Genomic DNA, 24,622 nt, shown 5'->3' with positions numbered 1-24,622 from the left:
ACTCACAGACACAATCACTCATACACCCACTTATAGAACCACTCATATCCTCTCTCAACCACTCACAGATCTACTCAGAGACAGATGCACTGACTCACAGACCCTCTCAGAGACTCACACACTCACTCACAGACCCACCCAGACAATCCTATACCCACTTACAGCCCCAATCCCACTCTTTCACACCAAATTACAAACCTACTCATAAACCTACTGACACACTCATGCACTATAGCTAGGAAATAGTTTTTTTGTTAAACTTTTAAATTCACTGAACAAAACAATGATTACAGGGCCTTTATAGTTAGTAAATCGAATTTTAAAAAACTAATAAATTCACTGAAAGGATTCAGAAGCAATTTAGTTAGGCTCGGATTTCACTGCTTATGACCTCATGTAGTACATCACTCATCACATGATCAGTGACATCATTGATAGCATCCTAAATAACATAACTGATGACATTACTGATGACATCATCCACAGACTCTTTCACACACCCACTCACATCCCCATACAACCTCTCATACGCCCATTCACACACCCACACAACCACTCACATATGCATTAACAAACCCATAGAAGCACTTACACAACCATTCACTTATCCATATAGCCACTCACACACACACTCATTCACTCATAGATCCTGATCATACAACCAGTCACTCACAAATACAGCCACTCACACAGCCACACACTCACCCATACAGCTACTGACACAGCAAGTTATTCACCTATGCAGCCACTTACACGCCCACTCCCTCTCCCATACAGCCTCTAAACAGAGCCATTCACTCACCCATACAACCACTCACACACTCAAACACCCACACATCCACTTGCATACCCATTTACAGTTCCATAAAACCACTCAAACGGCCACTCACTCATCTATACATCCAATTCTTCAGACATTCACTCTTCCATACAGCCACTCACACACCAACTCACTCAACCAAACACTCAATCATACATCCACTCACCCATATAGCCACTTACACACCCAGTCAGTCACCCAGTCAGTCACTCATACAGCCATTCAGACACCCACTCACTCACCTATACAGTCATTGGCACACCCACTCAGCCACCCATAGTGCCACTCACACTGCTACTCACTCACTCACTCACCCATACAGCCACTGACACACACACTCACACACACTCACTTAAATTTAACCACTTACACAGCCAAATCAAATCAAAACAGCTTTATTCAGTAACAACAAGGCAAGCACCATAAAAGCATACAAACACATATTTATCCAAAAAAAAAGAAAAATACATTCTAATTAATATTCGTGTACAGTAATTAGACTTTGTGGGGTGAATATACGGTAAAATAACTAGTCAAGTTTTTAGAGTTCTATAAAAAGGCGATCAATCACAATTTCATACGATAAAGTGCAAGTGCAAACAATGCAAGAATATGCAGTTGTGGAGAAATGTTAATCATCTTCTTTTTCATACAGCAAAGCATCCAAAAGTGCATTACGCAGCCACTGTCACCCACACAGCTACATAACACCCACTTATACACCCATATAGCCACTCATGCACCCACTCACACACCCGTACAGCTTTCTGAAAAATCATTCATTAGTAGTGCACAAAGTATACTAATTTAACTTTTGTGGTACCTTAGTATATATGTTTAACATACAAAAAAGTTTAGAAAACACTCACACTCACTGGATGATATCATCAGTGATGTCATGAGTGATGTCATTTGAGATGACATCAATAATGTCATGAGTAATGTCACTAACCATGTCATGAGTGATGTAATATGTGAGGTTATAAGCAGTGTATTGCGGGGACGTAAGTTGTCATTAGCTCAGGTAACTATAACTGATGATTTTCACTGGTTTTGTAAAAGTGAAACCCGAAATTAACTATATCATCCATTTTTTCAGTGAATTTCTAAGGTTTGTTAACTCTATTTTCTCACTATAATGTCACTGTAAACTTTGTTTCTTTTCAGTGTATATGTATATATATATATATATATATTACCTACTGGTGGTCGCCAGTAGGTAGTTATAGTTAGGACCCTGTTTCCATAGGAAATCCGCAACATTCTATTTTGAATAACTTTGGCGCCGGTCGACGAATCCTCGCGAATATTTCAAAATAGGTGGGGCGCTACGCTCCGCTCCTACCCTGAAAGTCTCGGGGGGATTCGTCAAGCGGGGGCTGAGATAAAAGGGGGCTCCCAAAACGCGTTTTTCCCATGCATTTTTCCATAGGACCTTTAGACACAGCTACAGCCCGAACGGCTGAACAGAATTACTAGAAATTTGGCAGAGAGGTAGTCCTCAGGTCAAGGAAGTGCCTTTTGTAGGTTTGGTGTAAATCTGTTCAGTAGATTCTGAGAAAATAGCCTTTAAATCAATATATATATCTGAGCCAGCTTACGGTGCGCTTACGGTGCGCTTACCGTACGCGTACGGTGGCGTGCGCGAGCGCGATTCTGATTGGCTCTTAGATCTTAGTAAACCTTCGAATCGGTCGAAACCAGGAAGCGGCGGCCGCCATTTCGTGTGTTTCACTCAGAAAAAAAAGAGTGATATCTTGAAAAGGGGGCAAGGAGGAGAGTTACAGACCCCCTAACATTTGTAAGGGGGTCAAAGAAGGACAGAAAAGTACAAAGAAAACATTTATTGATTTTAAAAAAAATCACGGGGTACGCGTACGGTAAGCTTACCGTACGCGTACGGTAGAAAAAAAAAATAAAAAATGAAATGAAATGCAGATTTAAGTGTTTAGATATTAGGGGGCTCTAAAAAGAGCCGTTGTGTTTATGAAGTGATTTTTTAGTGGTACCTACAAGTAAGTACCGATGCAGAGTCTAAGGTTCAAGAGGAAGACTCTGTTCCCTTCATCATTGAAGTGCACACCATCTCCTCTATAAATGTCTTGCATGTCGTAACGCAAGTTGTTGTGGTAAATGGAACCCATACCATAGTCACGGAGGAAAGCAGAAACAGATTTGTTGACGTGCTTTCTTGCTTTGTCAATCTGCGGACAGAAATGATTGGACCAGTTCCATTTTTGCCTTTGGCATATGTTAGAAAACACAAAGGCAGTTTTAGGGAAAAGTGAAAACAGTTGTGCAAAGGTGTCCTTCATAAGCATTTCCAGACCTACCCCAGTCAAAGTGCCTAGGTCATTGCCACCACAGTGCACTATTATGAGGTCAGGGTGTTGGATTTGCATGAAGGATTTCACCAATGGCATCAATTGGTGCCACTTTAACCCTCTCTGACCAATCCATTTAATGTCTACATTTGGTAAAGCAAGGTCTCTCACCATACCTGTTTTCTCTGCATACTTTTCACTCCAGAAGACATAGCTGTGCCCTACAATCCACACTGTGAACATCTTCAAAGGAGAACTGGATGCACTCAGGAGGTGTAATTCAGTAGAATGGTAAAAAGAAATGAAAGACAGTTTGGAAATGGAGGCATACATATTTTTTTCATAAAAAAAAGAACTGATTGGCTGTTTCATACCATTCTAGAATAAAAACTAGGCTGTATGTGTAAATTAATAGAAGCATGTTTTGTATTGGTACAGAAAAATGTGTTACCAAAGAACAGTGCTATGGATTTGCTGTTAGGTTTGAAAAGTCAAGCACTCTTGCTCTGTGGAATTGAAACATTGTTTGGTGAACTTCTGACCTAACTCCACACAGCAGTGTTCCATGAGCTGTTGCTATGGTAGCAGGCAGAAGTCAAGTTGGGGGAAGGGTACTAGGCAGAAGTCAAGTTGGGGGAAGGGTACTTTTGGAAAAGGGTTGGTTTTCAACCAATAGAAATGTGTGATTACATTTGAAAAAAAGGGGGAAGCACTGAGATTTGAAATTAACATGTATATGTGTGGAAAAAGAGAGGGAAATTTTGCCATTATCTGGTTCTGCTGAGAGGAGAGAGGTGTAAAGAACAGAGATCCTGGCTCTGATAATCTGCTGTTTGAGTGCCACATTTCTTTCACAGCTAACTAATTTTAAAGGTGAGTTTAGAGTTTGAGAGGGGATGTATATGGTAAATTAAGAAATGAATAATAGAAATGGAATTCCTTTTGTTGAAGTTGTGTTTATTATTTTCTGTTTTGGGAGAAATTTAAATGTGAGGAACATGTAAAATAATATGGACTATGTTTTCACGATAAATTAAGGTGTACTGGTAAAAATAAAGAATACTTTAAGGGTTTGAGGTTGGACTCAGTAATGCAAATACATACTGCATCAGTAAGGCTGGTTGCCCTTGCTGGAGTGTAGGCAGTCACCCAGGTTACACATGGTGTTGGTCTGAAAAAGCAGTTTGGACATGTGCTTTTTTAAGAATCTGAAAAGTGGATTCATAATGTGTCAGTCTGTAAAAGTGTTTATCACTTGCCAAAAAAAAGAGTAGTAAGTGTGCTTTCAAATTGGCAAAGAAATTTCGTTTTGTGACTAATGTGAAAACATGACTCTGTGTGCAAATAGGAATTACAGGCAGAGATTTATTGCGTATTGCTCTGGTGATTTCACAGTTGCATTAGATGGAAAGGGGGAGCCATTTTTTGGTGCAGAAGCAGACTCTTAGCTCACACCCAGCTGCTTACCCTGTGGAATCATGCACAGTATTCACAAGCGAGTGGGGTTTGAGGTTTCAGTCAGTAATGCAAATACATTTAGCATCACTAAGGCTGGTTGCCCTTGCTGGAGTGTAGTCAGTCACCCAGGTTACACATGGTGCTGGTCTGAAAAAGCAGTTTGGACATGTGCTTTTTTAAGAATCTGAAAAGTGGATTCAAAATGTGACAGACTGTAAAAGTGTTTATCACTTGCCAAAAAAAAGAGTAGTAAGTGTGCTTTCAAAATGGCAAAGAAATTTCGTTTTGTGACTAATGTGAAAACATGACTCTGTGTGCAAATAGGAATTACAGGCAGAGATTTATTGCGTATTGCTCTGGTGATTTCACAGTTGCATTAGATGGAAAGGGGGAGCCATTTTTTGGTGCAGAAGCAGACTCTTAGCACACACCCAGCTGCTTACCCTGTGGAATCATGCACAGTATTCACAAGCGAGTGGGGTTTGAGGTTTCAGTCAGTAATGCAAATAAATTCAGCATCACTAAGGCTGGTTGCCCTTGCTGGAGTGTAGTCAGTTACCCAGGTTACACATGGTGCTGGTCTGAAAAAGCAGTTTGGACATGTGCTTTTTTAAGAATCTGAAAAGTGGATTCAAAATGTGACAGACTGTAAAAGTGTTTATCACTTGCCAAAAAAAAGAGTAGTTAGTGTGCTTTCAAAATGGCAAAGAAATTTCGTTTTGTGACTAATGTGAAAACATGACTCTGTGTGCATATAGGAATTACAGGCAGAGATGTATTGCGTATTGCTCTGGTGATTTCACAGTTGCATTAGATGGAAAGGGGGAGCCATTTTTTGGTGGAGAAGCAGACTCTTAGCACACACCCAGCTGCTTACCCTGTGAAATCATGCACAGTATTCACAAGCGAGTGGGGTTTGAGGTTTCAGTCAGTAATGCAAATACATTCAGCATCACTAAGGCTGGTTGCCCTTGCTGGAGTGTAGGCAGTCACCCAGGTTACACATGGTGCTGGTCTGAAAAAGCAGTTTGGACATGTGCTTTTTTAAGAATCTGAAAAGTGGATTCATAATGTGTCAGTCTGTAAAAGTGTTTATCACTTGCCAAAAAAAAGAGTAGTAAGTGTGCTTTCAAATTGGCAAAGAAATTTCGTTTTGTGACTAATGTGAAAACATGACTCTGTGTGCATATAGGAATTACAGGCAGAGATTTATTGCGTATTGCTCTGGTGATTTCACAGTTGCATTAGATGGAAAGGGGGAGCCATTTTTTGGTGCAGAAGCAGACTCTTAGCACACATCCAGCTGCTTACCCTGTGTAATCATGCACCGTATTCACAAGCGAGTGGGGTTTGAGGTTTCAGTCAGTAATGCAAATACATTCAGCATCACTAAGGCTGGTTGCCCTTGCTGGAGTGTAGGCAGTCACCCAGGTTACACATGGTGCTGGTCTGAAAAAGCAGTTTGGACATGTGCTTTTTTAAGAATCTGAAAAGTGGATTCAAAATGTGACAGACTGTAAAAGTGTTTATCACTTGCCAAAAAAAAGAGTAGTAAGCGTGCTTTCAAAATGGCAAAGAAATTTCGTTTCGTGACTAATGTGAAAACATGACTCTGTGTGCATATAGGAATTACAGGCAGAGATTTATTGCGTATTGCTCTGGTGATTTCACAGTTGCATTAGATGGAAAGGGGGAGCCATTTTTTGGTGCAGAAGCAGACTCTTAGCACACACCCAGCTGCTTGCCCTGTGGAATCATGCACAGTATTCACAAGCGAGTGGGGTTTGAGGTTTCAGTCAGTAATGCAAATACATTCAGCATCACTAAGGCTGGTTGCCCTTGCTGGAGTGTAGTCAGTCACCCAGGTTACACATGGTGCTGGTCTGAAAAAGCAGTTTGGACATGTGCTTTTTTAAGAATCTAAAAAGTGGATTCAAAATGTGTCAGACTGTAAAAGTGTTTATCACTTGCCAAAAAAAAGAGTAGTAAGTGTGTTTTCAAATTGGCAAAGAAATTTCGTTTTGTGACTAATATGAAAACATGACTCTGTATGCAAATAGGAATTACAGGCAGAGATTTATTGCGTATTGCTCTGGTGATTTTACATTTGCATTAGATGGAAAGGGGGAGCCATTTTTTGGTGCAGAAGCAGAGTCTTAGCACACACCCAGCTGCTTACCCTGTGGAATCATGCACAGTATTCACAAGCGAGTGGGGTTTGAGGTTTCAGTCAGTAATGCAAATACATTCAGCATCACTAAGGCTGGTTGCCCTTGCTGGAGTGTAGTCAGTCACCCAGGTTACACATGGTGCTGGTCTGAAAAAGCTGTTTGGACATGTGCTTTTATCAGAATCTGAAAAGTGGATTCATAATGTGTCAGTCTGTAAAAGTACTTTTCACTTGCCTAAAAAGTAGTAGAAAGTATGCTTTGCAATTGGCAAAGAAATTTCGTTTTCTGCCTAATTTCAAAGCATGACTTTGTGTGCACACAGGAATTATTTTTAGAAATTTAATTTGTGAAGGTGTTATTGTGATTTTCATTTATAGGAAAGGGGTTTATAGTATTTTAAGATTTCTAAAGAACATAAAAAATGTAGTAATATATTTAAATAAAATAAAGGAATTTTTTTTAAGTTTTTTTCAGGTATTGCTGAAGAGCAGTGAACAAAATTTAAGATGCCTACAAAATCCAGAGTAAAGAAAGACCACAAAAAAAACCTATATTTGAAGACAACTGGAGGACCTAAGTTAGTTGGAGATGCTCATGTTGGGAAAAAGAAAAAATCTTCTGGTAAGCAAACAAAAGTTTTTTTAAAGAACATATTCAAAAAAAGGAAAAATGTACAAAATGTCTGTACTGGAAAGAATGTTTTCAATAGAAAAGGAGAGGAAAAAATTGAGCATTTAGTTAATGCAAATATACCTTCTGCAACTAAAAAGATAAACTTAAACAGAAAAACAGCGTTTAAAGAGATACGTAGAAAAATATTTCAGAGAAGAGTTATGTCCAATTTGATAAAGGATGTGAAGAAATATAAGCAAAAGGCTAAGTTTTATAAGAGAAAAAAAGAAATTGAAGCCATTGCAGCAAAGGCATTAGAATTAAAAAGGAAACTATTCATTTTAATTTTGAATAGGATGCGTACATTAGATAAAATGGTTAATGTACTGAAATCACAAAGCAAAAGGAAAAGAGTAGTGAACAGAACAAACTTTTGTAAAGTGTTTTTAGGAAAATGGATGCATAGTTCAAGTAGTGAACCTTTTTTTAATGAAGAGAGCTATTTTCAAAGTAATAGTTTGCTGCATGCAGTTGACACCAGAGGTCGTGCTTACGAAGTGAAAAATGGTTGCATAATGGAGAAGGAGATAATGGTTCCAAGAGATGAGGTACAAGTGATGGCGGATGAGGCTATGGGGAGACGTCCTAAAGCCCCAGTGTACACTTGGAATTGTAGTAGTATTTGCACTGTGCGTCAGGAATCTATTGATAAATTTCGTGAGTTTCTAAGAGAATATAGTAAAAAAAGTGTAAAACTGAAGATTAAGGTGCTTCAAAGTCTAGATCCATGCAGAGTGAGAGAGAATACTGGTTTGCAGGGTCATTCTCTGGCTTGTCTATCTAGAAAAGTGTGTATTAGGTGCCGATCACGATCCGGTAAAAACCGGGTACGAACCGTCGGACGGAGCATATTCTCCGTCCTACGCGTACCCGGTCGTCAAAATTTACAAACAAGGAATTACGATTCGCACGGAACACCATTTCCGTACGATTCGTAAAAAAGCCCGACCGAACAAAATAAACCTACCAATGCGATCCAGGAAAGGGCCGACCTGACGTCGGGACGCTCGCAGCCTGCCATTCACGAACCAGGAATCACGATTCGCACCGACGTCATCCCGCACGGTGAATATTTTCCGGCTGCCAAAAACTGCCGGGAAATCAGGACGACGCGAACAAGGACCACCAGTATGCGACGGACAGACAGGACGACGCGAACAAGGAGGACCAGTACGCGACAGGACGACGCGATCAAGGAGTACCAGTACGCAACGGACACACAGGACGACGCAATCAAGGAGGACCAGTACGCGACGGACACACAGGACGACGCAAACAAGGAGGACCCGTATGCGACGGACAGACATGGACCCGAACCTACGTGTCATCCCGGCCCTCATAGCAGTCCACCTCCTCTACAGGTTCCGACGCAGACGCCGCAGAAGGTCAGAACAACTAAGGGAGGGGGGAAAGTGGGGGGGGGGTGGGGGTGGCAGGACCAGGGCAGGCCACAAAACCCCCACCAAAGTCACACACCACACATGCCCAGGACATACCTGACACCCATGCCCTGGTCACTACGAGGGGGTGGGGGCGTGTCCAGCTAAGCCAGCGACTGCCACAACGGAAGTCCGTCACCACGCGAACCGGCAACACAACCAGACCGGTACGTCCCGTACCCGCGCCTCAAGAGCGTGGGTACGAGACGTACCACGCCCACACCCACGTCACCCCAACAATGGCGGGACGGATCGCACCCACGTGGCAAAGGCCTGGGCATGGCCCGCACAAGCATCACATAGCGTGGGGACAGAGATGTACGGACCCTACCCCCACCCGCGTACGTATGGAGCGTACACCCACCCCACCAGTGTAAGTACGACTCGTACCCTCACCCACGGACGTACGGACCGCACCCCCACCACACCAGTGTAAGTACGACTTGTACCCTCACCCGCGTATGCATGGAGCCTACCCCCACCCCAACAGTGTAAGTACGACTCGTACCCTCACCTGCGTATGCATGGAGCATACCCCCACCCCAACATTGTAAGTACGACTCGTACCCTCACCCGTGGACGTACGGACCGTTCCCCCACCACACCAGTGTAAGTACGACTCGTACCCTCACCCGCGTATGCATGGAGCCTACCCCCAGCCCAACAGTGTAAGTAAGACTCGTACCCTCACCCGCGTATGCATGGAGCGTACCCCCACCCCAACATTGTAAGTACGACTCGTAACCTCACCCGCGGACGTACGGACCGTACACCCACCACACCAGTGTAAGTACGACTCGTACCCTCACCCGCGTATGCATGGAGCCCACCCCCACCCCAACAGTGTAAGTACGACTCGTACCCTCACCCGCGTATGCATGGAGCGTACCCCCACCCCAACATTGTAAGTACGACTCGTACCCTCACCCGCGGACGTACGGACCGTACCCCCACCACACCAGTGTAAGTACGACTCGTACCCTCACCCGCGTATGCATGGAGCCTACCCCCACCCCAACAGTGTAAGTACGACTCGTACCCTCACCCGCGTATGCATGGAGCCTACCCCCACCCCAACAGTGTAAGTACGACTCGTACCCTCACCCACGTATGCATGGAGCCTACCCCCACCCCAACAGTGTAAGTACGACTCGTACCCTCACCCGCGTATGCATGGAGCGTACCCCCACCCCAACATTGTAAGTACGACTCGTAACCTCACCCGCGGACGTACGGACCGTACACCCACCACACCAGTGTAAGTACGACTCGTACCCTCACCCGCGTATGCATGGAGCCTACCCCCACCCCAACAGTGTAAGTACGACTCGTACCCTCACCCGCGTATGCATGGAGCGTACCCCCACCCCAACATTGTAAGTACGACTCGTACCCTCACCCGCGGACGTACGGACCGTACCCCCACCACACCAGTGTAAGTACGACTCGTACCCTCACCCGCGTATGCATGGAGCCTACCCCCACCCCAACAGTATAAGTACGACTCGTACCCTCACCCACGTATGCATGGAGCCTACCCCCACCCCAACAGTGTAAGTACGACTCGTACCCTCACCCGCGTATGCATGGAGCCTACCCCCACCCCAACAGTGTAAGTACGACTCGTACCCTCACCCGCGTATGCATGGAGCGTACCCCCACCCCAACATTGTAAGTACGACTCGTACCCTCACCCGCGGACGTACAGACCGTACCCCCACCACACCAGTATAAGTACGACTCGTACCCTCACCCGCGTATGCATGGAGCCTACCCCCACCCCAACAGTGTAAGTACGACTCGTACCCTCACCCGCGTATGCATGGAGCCTACCCCCAGCCCAACAGTGTAAGTACGACTCGTACCCTCACCCGCGTATGCATGGAGCCGACCCCCACCCCAACAGTGTAAGTACGACTCGTACCCTCACCCGCGTATGCATGGAGCGTACCCCCACCCCAACATTGTAAGTAGACTCGTACCCTCACCCGCGGACGTACGGACCGTACACCCACCACACCAGTGTAAGTACGACTCGTACCCTCACCCGCGTATGCATGGAGCCTACCCCCACCCCAACAGTGTAAGTACGACTCGTACCCTCACCCGAGTATGCATGGAGCCTACCCCCACCCCAACAGTGTAAGTACGACTCGTACCCTCACCCGCGTATGCATGGAGCCTAACCCCACCCCAACAGTGTAAGTACGACTCGTACCCTCACCCGCGTATGCATGGAGCGTACCCCCACCCCAACATTGTAAGTAGACTCGTACCCTCACCCGCGGACGTACGGACCGTACCCCCACCACACCAGTGTAAGTACGACTCGTACCCTCACCCACGTATGCATGGAGCCTACCCCCACCCCAACAGTGTAAGTACGACTCGTACCCTCACCCGCATATGCATGGAGCGTACCCCCACCCCAACAGTGTAAGTACGACTCGTACCCTCACCCGCGTATGCATGGAGCCTACCCCCACCCCAACAGTGTAAGTACGACTCGTACCCTCACCCGCGTATGCATGGAGCGTACCCCCACCACACCAGTGTAAGTAGACTCGTACCCTCACCTCAAATGCATGGAGCGTACCCCCACCGTGTATGTTCCAAGCGTACATATCCAGAAATAGGAGGTGTGTGTGCAGAGTCCTCCCAGCAGTGCCCTGAGACAGGAGGGGTGGGTGTGGAGTCCTCCCAGCAGTGCCCTGAGACAGAAGGGGTGTGTGCCTATCACTCCCAGCAGTGCCCTGAGACAGGAGGGGTGGGTGTGGAGTCCTCACAGCAGTGCCCTGAGACAGGAGGGGTGGGTACAGAGTGCTCCCAGCAGTGCCCTGAGACAGGAGGGGTGCAACACATGTGTGTGAGGCTGGAAGTACCCACATGCATACTGCCTACAAGGGAACATGTCCCCATGAACTCATGTCAACAGACTCCACACACAAGTACAGTGATCACCAAGGATGCCACGAATGTTGCAGGTGGAGACATGGCCCTGCATGCATGGCCAAAGTAGAAGGGCTCCGTCACACACACAGCTCATGTAGACACAGCTCTGCGCTAAACATTGGGAACACCCTGCAGGGAAGATATCAGGGTACACAGAGGAAGGAATACACCCTGGGACAATTGCACCATGCAGTAACTGCTTACATGAACAAAGAAAGTTAGCTAACACCTTGTGATGGCACACAGATCCCAGGGTCCCCCCAATGAGCAGCACACTACTACATATCCCACACACTCAACACATAAACACCACCCAAAACCATGTAGCAGCCCCACCAACACCAATACCAGCATAGCAGTAGTGTTATAATGAAAAAAAAATTAAGCTTTATTCAGCATGAGCACAATGTCCGTGGATCGCAGGCAGTTCAATATTCACAAAGCCCATAGGGCAGTCAATGAGTCTCAGCTGGATGGGGGACACAGTGGGATGCGTGTCCCCTACCTTGCCTGCACAGTTACATGCCATCGTCTTCCACAGGGGTGAGGGCATCATGGGGGGGGAAGCAACAGGCACCGCAGGGACATCAGGGCAAAGGGGAGGCGTTGTGGGTGCAGGGATGGAGGACTCCACCACAGGGGGTGGGGCAGGGCCAAAGGCGGAGGCCAGGATGGCACTACACACCTTTGCAAGGTCCTCCAGGGATTCCCCTGCACCCGAAGGATCCACAGGCCCCAAGGAGGGGGGGGGTCAGAGGGATGGGTCGCAGCGCCACCGGGGGAGGGTGTAGACAGGGGGGGAGAATCAACCACCCTGACCGAGGACTTCCTTGACCGCTTGCGTGGTGGTGTCACTGTGGGGCTCAGGGACAGAGCGGCCATGAAGGAGTCCTTGGGGGAGATGTGGCCAGGAGAGCTGAGGGGAGGGGATTTGGAGGGAGTGGACTGGGTGGAATGCGGACTCCCACTATGGCTGCGTGTCACACGTTTGCCCCCCGACCCAGTGGGTGTGCCTACCTCACCCTGTGTGTGCGTGTCAGGAGGAGTGCGGTGGACCTTCCCTGCTGGTGTGGTGCCTGTGTCTGTTGATGTGGGTGCATGCCGACGTCTGGGTGTACGTGGGACAGGCATGGGAGTGGGAAGTGTGGATGGGGCAGGGGTAGGTGGGGGGATGTCGCGCTGCAGGAGACCCACTGCTGCAGTCAGTGTGGAGTCTATGGACCTCAGCAAGTTGCGTTGGTCAGCCTGCGATGAATGAATGCCCTCCAAGTATGATGTTGGTGAGGGTTTGGCCGTGGGCATGGAGGACATTAAGGATCGCAGCCTGACCAACCTGCAGTTGCCACTGGATGTCCACAGACTCAGCATTGGCGGCAGCAGTGGAGACAGGGGCAGGGGGTGCGGTGCCTGGTATGAAGGAGACATGCGGTGACCGGGCACGCTGGGAAGGGACACGAGCAAGTGGGGGGCGGCTGATGGGAACTGAGGGGGCGGTGCGAGGTGTTGTTCCGCTGTCAGCTGCTGGTGCAGCCACCGCCCACTCGGAGACATCCTCCTCGGACCTGTCAGCTTCGTATTCTGACGTGCCAGTCGACAGGTCCTCGGCCGCACTATCCTCCACCTCTGTCCCACTCGATGTGCCAGCCCCGATGTCACGGCTGGCACTGGTGCTCGGTCCCTCCGCCTTGTCTGTGTCCATGTCTCCCTCTGTGTCCCCCGACGATGCTGTGGGCAGGGTGGAGAGACAGAAATTAATCAGACACCTGTACACATCTGTCACATGAGTCCAATCTACATAGGTAACATTGCATAGCCTGAAAAGGAAGATCACTAACATCTACTAAACAAGGTACCGATGTAGGGCATGAAACACACAGTTGGTTGAGCCACCATGCCACTGAAATACCATGGAGAGCATGAGACAATAGCTAAAGACAGGAAACGGAGTCTGACATAGCACCCAGGCCCTGGGGACAATCCAGCACTGCATCTGCACCACACAGCGTTGGCGAAAATACCGATGACCAGGGACCATATCCATGAACTTGAGACACATGCTGCATAGGTAATGCTGAAAACATGCCCAACATGACTCGGTCACTGCACCTTGCGTGTGTGTCCAGACAAACATCACACACTGGCCAGACCCAGCAAGTAGAAATCTGGATTTGACATATAGGCTTTTCCCGCCCCAGCCACCCCCTACACGAGGCAAATAGTTGAGACACAGGTGGCACCAACATCTCATAGTCTGGGTGATAAACACAGGGGCAGGCAAAATGCAAGATTGGACGCCAAACAGCCAAGGTGCGCCTGTACAAATAATGAGGTACCAGTGCCCATCCTCAGATGAGTATAACAAGACACACAGGCACTAGCAACTGTGAGTATGAAGAAGGACATTCAGGTCAGGCTGCACAGTGGACACCTGTACAAAATAGCACGTCTATATACATGGTGCCAGGGGACAATGGCACAGAGCACAACCTACGCTGTAGACACTGAGAGTGTCCACGTTTATGATGACACATACAACACCGATGAAAAGGTGCCCCAGGGGACAGTAGTGGCCACGCAACTCCATGCTCCTGAATGGTAATGACTGCAACACACGCCACCATCCCTGCACTATGCGTATCGCACACTCATGCACATCATGTCACAGGCCACTACATAGGACATGCGCGCTGTAAGGCATGACACATGAGAGACCAACTCCCATGTCTGGAGTCAGCATCAGTGCCAACTGACATGGAACCCACATGCAGTGAACTTGACAGGGCACAGCCAAGGTCCCAAAACATGTTACACACCACCCCCACACATGATGCTACAGGCATAGTTCTCGTGGACAAAGCGCCAGCCTACATTACCTTGTGAAGGAGTGACTACACACAGACCAGGGAACACATTGCAAGGAGGGGAAGGGTGGCAGGGGCGCAGCGCTATACTGGGGCAAACTGGATCTGCACAGCACCTTTAAACCCTGGCAGTGAATTCATGCTACTGTGCCCTTACAAATGCCGGTGACACACAACAAACACACATGTACCTACCCCCTTCCGGCTGCGGCTTCGCCTGTAAGCGCCTATCCAAGTCTGGAAAGACCACCGGCAGCACACGCCTGTGGAGGTGGCTCAGACGGCGGCGGCCACGGTTCTTGTGGCTCTCAGGTGAGTCCCCCAGCAGGACCCGTGCAATCCTCCGCGTCCAGCACCGGATATCCTGCCAGCGTTTCCTCACCTGGGACATGCTCCGCCTCCGACCATCCACACCCCTCACGGCACTGACGGCGGTCAGCCAGATCTGATCCTTGGCAGTGGCGCCTAACTGTGAGGAAGAACAAGTGACACCACATCAATACACCAGCCACATGTCACAGAGAGACATTTGATAACAAATTAGCTGGTAACAACAAGGCATGTCATGCAGCCAACGCATTGCACCTTTGTCATAGGGACATGATCCTCTGGTGAGGGAAAAAGCAGTACGTGCCATAGTGGGTACACAGGTGGAATGATGGCAATGTCACAATCAATGATCAAGGCTCACACTGTGCATCACACCCACCCCTCCTGTCTCATGGCACTGCTGTTAGTGATAGGCACACACCCCTCCTGTCTCAGGGCACTGCTGGGAGCACTCTGTACCCACCCCTCCTGTCTCAGGGCACTGCTGGGAGCACTCTGTACCCACCCCTCCTGTCTCAGGGCACTGCTGGGAGCACTCTGTACCCACCCCTCCTGTCTCAGGGCACTGCTGTGAGGACTCCACACACACCCCTCCTGTCTCAGGGCACTGCTGTTAGTGATAGGCACACACCCCTCCTGTCTCAGGGCACTGCTGGGAGCACTCTGTACCCACCCCTCCTGTCTCAGGGCACTGCTGGGAGCACTCTGTACCCACCCCTCCTGTCTCAGGGCACTGCTGTGAGGACTCCACACACACCCCTCCTGTCTCAGGGCACTGCTGTTAGTGATAGGCACACACCCCTCCTGTCTCAGGGCACTGCTGGGAGCACTCTGTGCCCACCCCTCCTGTCTCAGGGCACTGCTGGGAGCACTCTGTACCCACCCCTCCTGTCTCAGGGCACTGCTGTGAGGACTCCACACACACCCCTCCTGTCTCAGGGCACTGCTGTTAGTGATAGGCACACACCCCTCCTGTCTCAGGGCACTGCTGTGAGGACTCCACACACACTCCTCCTGTCTCAGGGCACTGCTGTTAGTGATAGGCACACACCCCTCCTGTCTCAGGGCACTGCTGTGAGCACTCTGTACCCACCCCTCCTGTCTCGGGGCACTGCTGTTAGTGATAGGCACACACTCCTCCTGTCTCAGGGCACTGCTGTTAGTGATAGGCACACACCCCTCCTGTCTCAGGGCACTGCTGTGAGGACTCCACACACACCCCTCCTGTCTCAGGGCACTGCTGTTAGTGATAGGCACACACCCCTCCTGTCTCAGGGCACTGCTGTGAGCACTCTGTACCCACCCCTCCTGTCTCAGGGCACTGCTGTGAGGACTCCACACACACCCCTCCTGTCTCAGGGCACTGCTGTTAGTGATAGGCACACACCCCTCCTGTCTCAGGGCACTGCTGGGAGCACTCTGTACCCACCCCTCCTGTCTCAGGGCACTGCTGGGAGCACTCTGTACCCACCCCTCCTGTCTCAGGGCACTGCTGTGAGGACTCCACACACACCCCTCCTGTCTCAGGGCACTGCTGTTAGTGATAGGCACACACCCCTCCTGTCTCAGGGCACTGCTGTGAGGACTCCACACACACCCCTCCTGTCTCAGGGCACTGCTGTTAGTGATAGGCACACACCCCTCCTGTCTCAGGGCACTGCTGTGAGCACTCTGTACCCACCCCTCCTGTCTCAGGGTACTGCTGTTAGTGATAGGCACACACACCTCCTGTCTCAGGGCACTGCTGTTAGTGATAGGCACACACCCCTCCTGTCTCAGGGCACTGCTGTGAGGACTCCACACACACCCCTCCTGTCTCAGGGCACTGCTGTTAGTGATAGGCACACACCCCTCCTGTCTCAGGGCACTGCTGTGAGCACTCTGTACCCACCCCTCCTGTCTCAGGGCACTGCTGTTAGTGATAGGCACACACCCCTCCTCTCTCAGGGCACTGCTGGGAGCACTCTGTACCCACCCCTCCTGTCTCAGGGCACTGCTGTGAGGACTCCACACCCACCCCTCCTGTCTCAGGGCACTGCTGTGAGGACTCCACACACACCCCTCCTGTCTCAGGGCACTGCTGTTAGTGATAGGCACACACCCCTCCTGTCTCAGGGCACTGCTGTGAGCACTCTGTACCCACCCCTCCTGTCTCAGGGCACTGCTGTTAGTGATAGGCACACACCCCTCCTCTCTCAGGGCACTGCTGGGAGCACTCTGTACCCACCCCTCCTGTCTCAGGGCACTGCTGTTAGTGATAGGCACACACCCCTCCTGTCTCAGGGCACTGCTGTGAGGACTCCACACACACCCCTCCTGTCTCAGGGCACTGCTGTTAGTGATAGGCACACACCCCTCCTGTCTCAGGGCACTGCTGGGAGCACTCTGTACCCACCCCTCCTGTCTCAGGGCACTGCTGGGAGCACTCTGTACCCACCCCTCCTGTCTCAGGGCACTGCTGTGAGGACTCCACACACACCCCTCCTGTCTCAGGGCACTGCTGTTAGTGATAGGCACACACCCCTCCTGTCTCAGGGCACTGCTGGGAGCACTCTGTACCCACCCCTCCTGTCTCAGGGCACTGCTGGGAGCACTCTGTACCCACCCCTCCTGTCTCAGGGCACTGCTGTGAGGACTCCACACACACCCCTCCTGTCTCAGGGCACTGCTGTTAGTGATAGGCACACACCCCTCCTGTCTCAGGCACTGCTGTGAGGACTCCACACACACCCCTCCTGTCTCAGGGCACTGCTGTTAGTGATAGGCACACACCCCTCCTGTCTCAGGGCACTGCTGTGAGCACTCTGTACCCACCCCTCCTGTCTCAGGGCACTGCTGTTAGTGATAGGCACACACCCCTCCTGTCTCAGGGCACTGCTGTTAGTGATAGGCACACACCCCTCCTGTCTCAGGGCACTGCTGTGAGGACTCCACACACACCCCTCCTGTCTCAGGGCACTGCTGTTAGTGATAGGCACACACCCCTCCTGTCTCAGGGCACTCCTGTGAGCACTCTGTACCCACCCCTCCTGTCTCAGGGCACTGCTGTGAGGACTCCACACACACCCCTCCTGTCTCAGGGCACTGCTGTTAGTGATAGGCACACACCCCTCCTGTCTCAGGGCACTGCTGGGAGCACTCTGTACCCACCCCTCCTGTCTCAGGGCACTGCTGGGAGCACTCTGTACCCACCCCTCCTGTCTCAGGGCACTGCTGTGAGGACTCCACACACACCCCTCCTGTCTCAGGGCACTGCTGTTAGTGATAGGCACACACCCCTCCTGTCTCAGGGCACTGCTGTGAGGACTCCACACACACCCCTCCTGTCTCAGGGCACTGCTGTTAGTGATAGGCACACACCCCTCCTGTCTCAGGGCACTGCTGTGAGCACTCTGTACCCACCCCTCCTGTCTCAGGGCACTGCTGTTAGTGATAGGCACACACACCTCCTGTCTCAGGGCACTGCTGTTAGTGATAGGCACACACACCTCCTGTCTCAGGGCACTGCTGTGAGGACTCCTCACACACCCCTCCTGTCTCAGGGCACTGCTGTTAGTGATAGGCACACACCCCTCCTGTCTCAGGGCACTGCTGTGAGCACTCTGTACCCACCCCTCCTGTCTCAGGGCACTGCTGTTAGTGATAGGCACACACCCCTCCTCTCTCAGGGCACTGCTGGGAGCACTCTGTACCCACCCCTCCTGTCTCAGGGCACTGCTGTGAGGATTCCACACCCACCCCTCCTGTCTCAGGGCACTGCTGGGAGACATCAGGCATCCCCCCCTGGCACCCCCCCAACAGTACATGGCATGTGTGTCACACCAGGACACAATGCCAGAAGTCACAGTCACAACATAGGGACAGTCTGTGCCAGTGGCCTATGCACTCACCTGATACCCTGGTCGCCCATACAGCATGGGGTACTGTGGGAGGATCACATCCAGCAATGCCATGTTCTCCTCCAGGGTGAATGGCTGTGACCTCTCCACAGCCCTTGACATGGTTCCAGGGAATCAGTAGCAGCAGCTGGGTCGACGAATTCAAAGATGTGCAGGCAAGTACTCCCTCATGGGACCTGGCTGCCTTATATGTGCCTTTCTGCCCTGTCTCATGCACAGGAGTACAGAGTGATTGGTCACTCACATTTGCATCCTATGTTTCCACCAATCCCTTCAAACCTAGCAGTCTGTGTGTACTCTATCGGTTTCATTCTCCTGCATGATGTCAGCTCCACAAACACATTGCAACAAAGTATTTTAATTCCAACTGACTTCTGCTGTTCACCTTCCAGAAGAAATTCGAATTTTGAACTTGGTCTCCATGACAACCAGCATGCATGTAGGCCTTAATACTTGTCCCTCATGTGTCCCCTATGTAATTTGGAGCTTCACACACAGGTACGGTGCGTTCCGGGGCCCTAGGGCACCCCAAATGCATTGCAACGGCCCGTACACGCGTGACTACGTTCACTATCAGTATGGGTGGCCTCGCGTACAAGTACGCATACGCAAGGCCACCCATACTGATAGGGAGCGTACAGGCGTGTGTACGGCCCGTACCACTACGAGTACGCATACGCGAGGCCACCCATAGTGGTACGGGCCGTACACACGCCTGTACGCTCCCTATCAGTATGGGTGGCCTCGCGTATGCGTACTCGTAGTGGTACGGGCCGTACACACGCCTGTACGCTCCCTATCAGTATGGGTGGCCTCGCGTATGCGTACTCGTAGTGGTACGGGCCGTACACATGCCTGTACGCTCGCCATCACGATGGGTACACATACGGCAGCACTCCCATAGTGATATGGGAACGTACACAGGCCCTCTTGGCAGCAGTACAGCGGTTTTCACACATCACAGTGGTGACAGGCGGCACACAGGTAGGGATAGGGCGGACATACTTGTCCATGGATGGACATACTTGTCCATTAATTGACATCGAGGCATCGTCTGTGCATCACTACATGTGTGGGGCACAGGTGTGACGGCCTGTGATGTGGAACATTACTCCTGAGTCGAGAAGGCACCAGATGTATGATGAGATGTCTACAGATGTACTGTGTGATGGTGCGATGTGTGACTCCTTTGACATGTGTGCATGTCGTACTGCGCACTTGGGGTGAGCGTCACTGGCATGGCACGGACACCAACACACGGAAGTGTCCCCTGATGCCCGGTACAGGGGTTATGACACCTGACTTGTCACTACCCACGGTGCACAATGTGACTATGTCATGTATGTGTGGGGGCTTCCCATCAGGTTGATGTTGGAGCACCCTCAAAAGCTGCAGCCGTTGCAGCAACCAACATGTGTCTGTGTGTAGATTGTCATTGCACACTGTTCCGCACACCATGCCACATGTGGTATCGGATGTGAGGTGCACATATATGCATGGGACACGGAGTAGCGTGACAAGGACATGTCAGCATCCTCACAAGGTATGTGTGGTGAGTCATGACATGTGCACCTTCATGGCAAGGTGTGTGGGCTGGCCTAGTGTAATGTCATGTGACCTGTGGCTCCAGTGTTCCGCTACCAATCTCTGCAATCGGCATCCTACTGCTGCTGATGTGTGGGCGTATGTCACTCCTGTGTTGCGTCTGGCTGTTCACTTGCACTGGGACACAGCTATTCCCATGGCGTGGCATGGGGAGGTTCTCAATCTCCGTGTGTAGCTGGGTCTTGGAAGGAGTGTCACCTTGCATCCATACGTGTCCTGGCCATGTAGCACATACCTGACTCCCTATGTAGCATGTGTGTATTGACAGATTAACATGTGCTCAGTACACATGAGTTGTTCTCGTAGTGCACTCACTCTTCCTTGTCACTTCTAAATTACTGCAGAGCGCCGCCTCTTGCCCGAAGAATTCCAGACTTGGCTGCCATGCAGGAGAATGACAGCATCCGGCTCTACCGCTTCACCCAACCGTTGATTCTGGAGTTGACGGCGAGACTGGCACCACACCTGCAACCGCAGCACAGGTATCCCACGGCACTGACACCCCAGCTGAAGGTAATGGCTGCCCTACATTTTCTTGCCACGGGTACCTTTCAAAATACCATAGCTCATGTTGGTGGCATGTCCCAGAGCACGTTCAGCGGTGTGCTGCATGATTTCTTAGAGGCCATGTTGATTCACCTGGATGACTTCATCAAGTTCCCAACCCCTGAACAGATGACTGAGGTCAAGCGTGGATTCTATGCCCTGGGAGGGATGCCCCATGTCATTGGGTCCATAGATGGAACACATGTAGCTTTGGTACCACCACACGCACGGGAGGTGGCGTACCGCAATCGGAAGCACTACCACTCCATCAATGCCCTTGTGGTGTGTCAGTCCAACATGGTGATTTCACATGTCTGTGCTCGTTTTCCAGGATCAGCACACGATGCCTACATCATGAGGCGTAGCGGGATGCCTGATATGATGATGCAGCTGTGCAACGAACGGGCATGTGTTGTTGGTGGGTACAGTCTGTCTGTCCTGTATTCAGTATAGCCTACCAGCACGACCGCTTCACCACTTCTAACGATGACCATGTGCTTTCCATGTAGGGGACGCTGGCTATCCCAACATGCCTTGGCTGCTCACACCTCTCCGCAACCCCATCACGCCGGCCCAGCTCCGCTACAACACCGCCCATGGCCGGACAAGGCGAGTGATAGAGAGGACGTTTGGCATGCTGAAGAGCCGATTCAGGTGCCTCCACAAGACCGGCGGCGCACTCCCATATGCCCCGGCGAAGGTCTGCAAGATCTTCATGGTCTGCTGCATGCTGCACAACATGGCAGTTGAAAGAGCTGTGCCACTCATCCTGGATCAACATGACGAGGACCATCCACCCGTGGAGGACGAAGGGCTTGGCAATGGGGCTAGTGATGTGGAGGATGTGGAGCCGCAAGAGGACATCCGGACTCGTCTCATACGCGACTTCTTTGCATAGTGGTGAGTACCAGTGTCTGAGTGTGCACGCATTGGTCCCCGTGTGGCATGCGTTGTGATGTGTGTCTCCACCTGCATGTATGGCACGTGAGTCAGAGGTGTGTGTGGGTGTGTCACTGGAGTGATGGTGCCAGTGATGGTTGTACTTCCCCAGTCATAATTGTGACCTAGCATGGTGTCATCCATACATGTGTCGAGTAAATGCACATGCAAGTGGCTGTGCTTTTTGTGGCTGACTTCTTGTGTGTCTCTCATCCCCAGGTACCTGCGCATGCCGCCTGCTGGTTGCATTGTTGTGGCACTGCTATTCCTCATGGACATGACATCGTGGGCTGACTCAGCGTTACAGGCACGGACACGTTTGGAAGTCTCCATGGGGTAAGGGATGCATCTGGGGTGTATTGGGTGTGGCAGTTGTTCACGATGTATGCACACTGCCCCTGTCGATGTTTTGTTCCTCTGCAGCCATGTCGCATCCCCATGGGACACGACATGCAGCTGTGTACACCTGAATAGATGGTCTGCCTGGTTGACAGTCATCAGTGATGGGATAGGGGATTGTGATGATGGCATCAATGTGTGTGACACTGCCCTCGGACACATTCTGTTAGCATTGGCTTGACATGGTGTGGGACTTCGACATCCGCGGATCTATGGTGTATGGCAGGCTCTCCGTGTGCAGCTGTGGGTACTTAGCTGTTAGCTGACGCTTGTGTGCCAGTTCCATGGCGAACACGCATGTGTGCTGCTGAAGGGGGGTGCCAGTGTTGGACTCACATGTTACTCCACATGATGTGTTCATGTGTACTTCGAGTTGCCTCTGCAATCCCGAATACATGACTAATAAAGGTGTCCCTATGCCTCCAAGGTGCCTCTTCTCAGTCAATGCTGGTGTGTTGCCACGGTGCATCCTGCTTGTCTGGCATGGTATTCCCTGATTGTGGCTATGTGTCAATGTGTCGAGTGGCAAGATGCAAGCAGTGTGTGTGGGCTGAGACTGTGTATTGGGCATGATGTCCATGACTGTGTGGGTATTGTGACATGTGCCATCCCCATGCATCCAACGTTGGCCAGGCCCCCATTCTCGGCATCCACCGGACTCAAGCTTGCAGGACATGTTTCTGCCACCTGTCTACACATACCTGGGTGCCCCCCAGGACACTGGACTGGATCCCTGACCTCTGCGCATGACTGTTGCTGTACTCAATGTGTGTGTCAGCACGGTTGTTCGGTAACCCCCTCAGCTGGTTGGGCCCATCACGGGTGTGTATGGTGCTCCATGTCTGTCTTGCCTAATACACTGTGACCCATGTGTCCCGTGCCAGACTCAGGCCCCAGGGTGTGGGTGGTTGAAGACAAAAGATGACTCAGGCATGTTTTGACTTTACAAGACACATGTTAGGTAATAATGCTACCAGCAGGCATCTACTCTTCATAGTGTGATTTATTATTGGGGGGGGGGGGGGGGACAACAAAGTGAGTGTCTTTCCGGGAATTTGGAATCCAAAGTTCAGTAGGGGAGTTGGTGTCCTTGCCATTGGAAATCCTCAGAGTCCATGCCACAGTCTTTGTCAACATTGGTCAGCCAGTGACCAGCAGGGCCATGTGGCAGAGAATGTCTCTTGATGCTGTGATGCTGTTGCTCCAGTGGGCCAGGTGCCAGGCCAGGTGTCCTGGGAGATGGTGATGTAGCGCCGACCCTCACGGTCCTTTCCGTGGACGACCCGCCCTCCTGCGGGGAACCTCAGCAGCAGGCCGTGACGACATCTGGGATGCTCCGTCGGATGTTTCCTCCTCCTCCTCCTGATCCCTCCCTGTGGGTGGTGATGTTCTCCGCCTTCTGGCACAGGGAGGGTCGGCCATGTTGTCGGCCATCCGACGGAGTGTAGCGTGAATCCCCTGGAATGCCGTCACTTGCTCAGCCTGTCTGTCCTCCATCCTCCGTTGGTGTACCAGTAGACAGGCATGTAGCTCCGCATGTTGCTGGGCCTGCTGGGTCTTTATCTCATCGAGGCTCCCCTTGATCTCATTGAGGGTGGACACAACCTGGGCCATGCCCGTGGTGTCCTGCCGGTATGAGTCTAGGATGTTACGGACATGGGAAAATACCGGATTCCCAGCCAACTGGTCAGGCTCGCACCTCCGCCGTCCTCCACTCCCACCACCCCTGCCCACTTGCGCCTGGCCTGCCCTTGTGGGCACATCGGGTCTCCGGGACCCCTGAGGGGTGGCATTGGCGTTGTCGCCTGCCTCCTCCTGGGTGCCCGGGACACCGTGTCCCTCCTGGCCAGCCTGGCTGCATTGTGGTGTTGGGGCAGGGATCCTGGGTGTCTCCTGGGATGTGGCAGGAGTGGGGGTGGTGGTTGGCACAGTTGTACCTGACGCAGGTGCTGCAGGTGGTTGGACACCAGAGGGGCCAGGTCGGTCGGGGTCGTCCACAGAGTGGTGAGAGTGGTCGCTGCCGGTGGGATCGGGCTCCTGCAGATCCGGGTCCTGTGAGTCTTCCCCCCCAGTGTTGGGGGGTGCACCACGACGTTGACCTGTGTGTGAGAGAGACAATGTTAAATTTGGTCCATGCAACATCCATGTTTCATCATTTTCAAAGTTGGCACATTTCCTCTTGGAATTAGGCTCTGTCTTGCATTCCA

Source organism: Triturus cristatus, chromosome 9 (assembly GCF_964204655.1).
Source record: "Triturus cristatus chromosome 9, aTriCri1.1, whole genome shotgun sequence".
NCBI classification, from domain to species: Eukaryota; Metazoa; Chordata; class Amphibia; order Caudata; family Salamandridae; genus Triturus; species Triturus cristatus.
This window is presented reverse-complemented; position numbering follows the sequence as displayed.